We start from the raw sequence: 6,000 nt of genomic DNA, 5'->3' as shown, positions 1-6,000 counted from the left end.
GGGCCGCCCTTCCCTCAAGGCGGCCTCCCGTCTCTCCTCCTCTCGCTTCTCCTCCTCCTCCGCCTAAAGATGTACAAAACACTCCTCGGAAGCAACCCCGGCGCTCGGCTCCTCCCTCCCCGCCCCCCGGCCGCCGCTCCCCCATTCATTTTCGGCCGTCGCCGGCTAAGTCCCTCCCCCGGCGTAGCCCGGCCTCCGCCGCTCCCCGCCTGGAGACCGCGGCGCACTTGGACTTCCCTCTCCATTCGCCAGCCGCCTGGCTCCCGGACCCCACGGCTGCAAACTGATCTGGCGCGGGGGGAGGAGAGAGCGCAGGCGAGCGAACCCGCGAGAGAGGGAGAGAGCGAGAGAGCGAGCGAGAGCGAGAGAGCGGGCGAGCAAGAGCGAGAGCGAGAGCTAGAGAGCCGGGAGGCAGAGGGAGTAGTGACCGCCTTCCGGAGCTGGGATTCATGCCTGTCCTCGGGACCAGCGAAGGGGACTTTACGGCTGAGTATGAGCCAGGCTGCTAGGAGCCAGGTACCCCCACGCCTGCAGTCCCCGCGCCGTCCCCGGAATGCGAGCTGGACGCAGGGCTCTCCCAAGTTCCCACCGAGCCGAATAAAAAGCGTCCGCCCGCAGCTCTCCGCCAAAGACGGACATTGACTCCAGGTAAGGCGGCGCCGGGTGCAGCGCCCCGCAGCCGCGCTGCCCTTGGACCCGGCCCCGGACCGCATTCGGGGCGCCCTCGCGCTCCTCCGCCCCTCCCCCTCCCGGCACCCTTGTCCGCTTTTCACCTGGCCGCGCCGCCGCCTCCAAGTCTTCTCCAGTTCTAGGGAGGGGGTTCCTGTGCCTGGGGCTCAAAGGGTTAATTGCGGGTTTGAGTGAGTGGCGTGTGTGTCCCCGCGCGCTCCCGACGTGTGCACCATGGTGGGAACTTGATGTAGTGCTAGTGTGTGTTTGCGTGTGCGGCGTCGTTTGCGTTTGATGCGTGTGTTTGTGGTGTGTGTGTGTGTGTGTCCGCGTGTGTAAGGGAGGGGTGAAGAGAGAGAGAGGTCCTATAACCTACTTACGGCGCGATATGTGTGTGCATGTTTGTACGTATGTATTTGTATGTGTGCCCTCGTGTGTCTTTTTAATTAGGTCTCTCCAGCTTACACGAAATGGGACCCTTACTATAGGATCACGTAGTCATCGGGAAACCCGCTGTGGACTACCTCTTGGGGCTCTGGGCTTGGGGTTTCGGGAGGATTATGAGGCTGTAGATGGCACCTTATTTAGCCCAATGTTGGTACCCTTGAAGGAAAATTCCTCCAAACGGTGGAATCCTGCTACGCTGGGACCCACGGCTTAATATGAAAGAGACATGGCCAACCCCCGAGGCAAATGAGACGCTGTCACTTTAAATTCCACACTGGGCAGACTCCAAGATTCTGATGGGAATTTGGAGACACTGGATAGTGGGTGAAAGAGAAAGGGGGAAGTCAGCGGTGGGCTCCTTATCTGGGGCTTGGAAAGTCTGGGATAGGGATTTACCCTGTATCCCCGTTTGCAATCAACACAGCCCTCCGGCTTCTGGTGGTTTTGGGGAGGATCTGGGCAAGTTTGCATGGATCCCCCTCAGGGGAAAGGAGAAAGCGTCCTCGGGGACTTGCTCATCCATCACAGTTGCAAAGGGTCTCAGAGGAAATTTCATTTGGGGGCAGCTCTGGATGATATGGAAGGAGATGGATGGGGCACTTTCCTAAGACAGATTCGTCTTTCTTTCCCCATTTCAGGCGGAGAAGCCCCCAGAGAGTCTCTTCCTAAATATGCCTTTCCATGGCTCCCCTGGAGTTAGGGGGATATTGAGAGAAGGCAGAGAGGTGGAGAGGGAGAGAGAGAGCGAGAGCGAGAGAGAGAGGGAGAGAGAGAGAGTGTTTCAGTACTGAGGGACATCTACAATTTGAAAAGGGGCTGTGAGTGGGGAACCCATGACAGAATGTGGCAGTAATTGACTTAAACTGCTGTTGGTTTGTACCTCGCATCTCTCACTTGGCTCCAAAATACTGCCAAGGGCAGGGGGGCCGTGGAAGAATCTCAGCCAGAAAGGTAGTTTGGGTCAAGGCCCTCTTTCTTCTCTCCTCCATCTCCTGGGAGGCTCTTTAGGTAGGTCCCTTGGCCACCCTGGCTTGATACTGTTGGGCTTGGGCTCTGGGGCCAGCCATTGATTTGATTCCCAGCTGCCTCTTAAAGGCTTGCCCTACTCAGCAAAAATGCTGAGTTTTACTGCTGTTAGCATGGCTTCCAGACTCGGCAGCTGTTACTTTCTCAAGGTAAGCGGCAGCCGTTCTGCTCTCAGGCAGGGAGGCTAGGAGAAGACAAGGGCCGTGACGCTGGGACACAGCCTCTTGTCTAGCTCAGCTCGGAGGGGCCACTGAAAAGCCCTCTTAGGGGAAAAAAGTAGAAATATACTTGGCCTAAAAAATGTACATATATATATATATATCACACATATATGTTCATATTCTGCGGAGAGATAAAAGCAAACATGTATTTGTAGGAACCTGCCCTAGCGGGTGGGTTCTACCTGCAGGCACTTGCAGACATACCATTCTCTGTCCAGAGGCTGATACCTCAGGCTGAAGCCTTCACATAGCCACAGAGAATCTCCTTCAGGAAACTCATATCAGAGCAGAGCCCCCTGGATTATCTTGGGTAGGGGGTACTAGGGCCAAGGAGGAGACCCCTTTTTGGGAACTGCCTCATTTTCTCTCTTTCCTAATTCATAGACGATCGAAGCTGGAAGGAATATTAAAGAGCAGAAAGGCAGGACTCTGTGGCCTAAAGAGGGAATGAGAATTCCCCAACATTCAGTAGTGAGTTAGTGGCATGCCCAGGACTAGAATCTAGGCTTATCAGCTAGATCAATAGCCTTTCCACTTCTCCCACACTGCCTGGGACTGTATATCGATTGCTCCCACTCCTATCTTGCCACCCTGCCACCATGACCCCTACGAAGACAATCGCTTGTCTTCCCTCATCAAACTTCACATTTTCAGAGATGCATTTCAGGGTTTTTCTATCTGGAAACATGACCCTGAAGAGAAAAGATACAGTGCCTCAATCACTGTTCCCAGAAGACACACACACACACACACACACACACACACATGGGGGTGGGGGAAGGATTGAGAGAGAGAGAGACAGAGAGACAGAGAGAGAACATAGATTCCTTCTCCAATGTCTTTAGGGAATTACCGAAAAGCAAGGACCCAGTACTGAGTGTGACTGGTAGGCAGAACCCAGCAAAGTGTCTGGTCTGTATCTGAGATTTTTATTAAGGAATGCACTGGTTTCCAGAGAGCAAAATGTACACCCATCTACCAATGCAAATACTTCAGGCAAATTGATTTCTTTATATTAATTAGAATCTCACCCCTAGACATTTATACATATTATAGGCACAGAAGCATATGCAAGCACATATGCATAGGTGTGCTTATACACACATGTGCACACAAAGATCCAGAAACCTTTCCTACTTGCTACATTTCCAAAAAAGGGAACCTCCACACCAAATTGTGTTCTCCCATATAAAGCATCTCCCATGTGAAGACTAGGACTCATAAACTCCAGGCAAGGAGAAATGTAAAGCCCTGTGAAAGAGAGACCCTGGAGAAGTCAGAATCGAGTTCACTCAAAAGCGTGCTCTTAGACTTCTAGATGCCTGTTTCGGGGTGCAGGCAAGTACTGAAAAACATGGGGGTTTTAGGCCCATCTGCAATAGAGCCTTTTCCATGCAGGATTTTCCGGGGCTGGATGGCAGTTTAGCTCCCAGAAGGGGGAGCTGTGACTCCATTTCAACCAAGGAAAACAGCTCAGAGATTCCAAATCAGCTCTTGGGCCCCCGTTGAGTTTAGACGACCCAGCTCAGGCTGTGATGAGTATCTTTGCCGCTGGTACAGGCAAGAATTGTAAAAACACCCTCCCCTGATCAGTTCAAATTCAACATCTCTTTCTTAGTGCTTGCAAGAGTTTACGTTATGGATCATAAAGTCTTCTATTTTTCTGAAAAGGTCTTTGCCCAAAGGGCTTCAGTTGTGCAAGGAGACATTTTTTGATTTGCAACCTCTCTCTTTTCCCTTCCCGATTCCTTGGAGGAAATCACCAGTACATTATCACTTGAATGGGCCATTAAGGTTAGACATACCCTACCCTTCTTTTCCTGCTTTTCCCTTGCTGAAATACAAAGCTTAACAAATTGGCTGCTGAACTACTGGTAACCATGTTAAAGACAAGATGGAGGTCATGTGAAGAAGACAGGTCCTTAAATGTCATTCCTCAAATAATTTTTCCAGTTGTACTCCCTTCTGCAAAGATTATCTTTATTATTCTTTCCACCATCTCCCACATTCAGCCACGACTTTTAACAAAATTCCACCCATATTTCAACATCTAGCTCAAACGACCCTTCCAAGAAGTCTTCTGAAGATCTTATTTTGGAATTAATATCTTTATCACCTGATTTTTCTGTACCATTTTATCTGAAACTCTAGTTTGTGTCTCTGTGTGCCCTGCTTTATAGCGCTGGGGGTATAGGTCTATCTTACTCTCTTCAGTATGGTCTCAGGAGCATCTTTGTATTCCAGAGACTGACACGGAGTAGTTGCTTTATACATGTTTGCCCTTGCATTTCCTGTTGCATCTCAGTAGCAACTGTCATCTCTCTCTCTGTCTCTCACACTTTCTAGCTAACAATTGCTTCATGTTCATTTAAAGCAATGCCGTTACGGCATTTTTGCCTATACCAAGAATATGGGGATTCCAATGATAGTATAGACAGATGAAAATTAGACCCTACTTGAAAGTGACCATTGACTTCCTGTGTTCCAGGGTCTTTAGTTTTGTTCTCCCATGTAGTCGTTCTTTCCACCCAGTGAGACAGATACAGCCCCTTTTACAGAAGAGGAAATTGAAGCCCAGGTTGGTTAGACTCCTTGATCAAGGTCACACAACCATCACAGCTAGAATTTGAATCTGTCTTCCTTCTTACATCATCTCTGCTCTTTTCACTGGACCGCTGAGTTAATGGTAACTATTATGAATGGTTGGCAACATCGAGTTGTTCAATAGATGCTAGGAATAGCTGGGAGTTATTATGAGCTCTTTGAAATTGATGGTATGAAGGTGTCATGAGTCACTGGATCAAAGAAAACCTCTGAAGGTTTCTCAATAACAAACTTTTCTCTGTTTTGTAATGCCAATAATACATGACCATTCAGTCTCAGTTTTAGTACTTTTAGTGATAGCAAGTTCATTACCACACAAACCAGCCTATGTCATATTTGAAGAGCTTTGTTGGAATATTTTCTTACTTTGCCCCTAAATCATCCTTCTATCCATACGTCTCTGAAATCACACAAGTGCAATTCTCTTCCAGTTGTCAGTTCTTTGAATATTATGAAAACATAATTATTTCACAACAATTTTCTTTCTGAATAGAGGGGATTGTCTTCACAGCCCTGTCTTCTGTAGCATCTGCTTGGAGGCCTCTTGGCACCCTGAATACTGTCCTAGGGAAATTGTCTAGTTTACCTCACTTTTAGGGCTTTGATGCTACCAAAAAAAGGGAAGGATGACCTGAAATTGAGTGAGGATTTATTCAACAAATATTTATTGGGTGCCTACTGTTTGCCAAACATTGCTGTAGACGAGAGCTGTCAAATAGAACTGTCTGTGATGATGGACATGTTTTTTGTGCTGCCCAATATGGTAGCCACTAACCGTGTACGATTGCTGAACACTTGAAATGTGGCCAGTGTTGCTGATGAGCTGAATATTTAATTTTATTTAACTTATATTAATTTTTATTTTAATTTACATAGCTATATGTGGCTCATGGCTACTGTATTGAATAGCATAGGTCTGGGCTTTAGAAATGTAGCATGAACATGGCCATGGCCTTGTTTTCATTAAGCTCACACTCTAGAGGAGAGAGATGAATAATCAATGAGTAAACAAATAGATAAGCAAGATAATTTT

At 48.2% G+C, this 6,000-nt stretch overlaps 1 protein-coding gene across 1 annotated transcript in view; it reads left to right on the top strand.

The window, feature by feature from the left end:
- The first annotated feature begins 268 nt into the window (after positions 1 to 268).
- The window catches only part of BRINP1 (BMP/retinoic acid inducible neural specific 1), a 204,221-nt gene continuing 198,489 nt past the window's right edge, over positions 269 to 6,000 (top strand). The window contains exon 1 of the mRNA XM_032164985.2: positions 269 to 648. The gene's annotated coding sequence lies outside the window, so the exon portion shown is untranslated. The remainder of the gene's footprint in view (positions 649 to 6,000) is intronic.

The sequence above is a fragment of the Hylobates moloch genome, unplaced genomic scaffold (assembly GCF_009828535.3).
Source record: "Hylobates moloch isolate HMO894 unplaced genomic scaffold, HMol_V3 SCAFFOLD_10, whole genome shotgun sequence".
Lineage (NCBI taxonomy): Eukaryota > Metazoa > Chordata > Mammalia > Primates > Hylobatidae > Hylobates > Hylobates moloch.
This window is presented reverse-complemented; position numbering and strand designations above follow the sequence as displayed.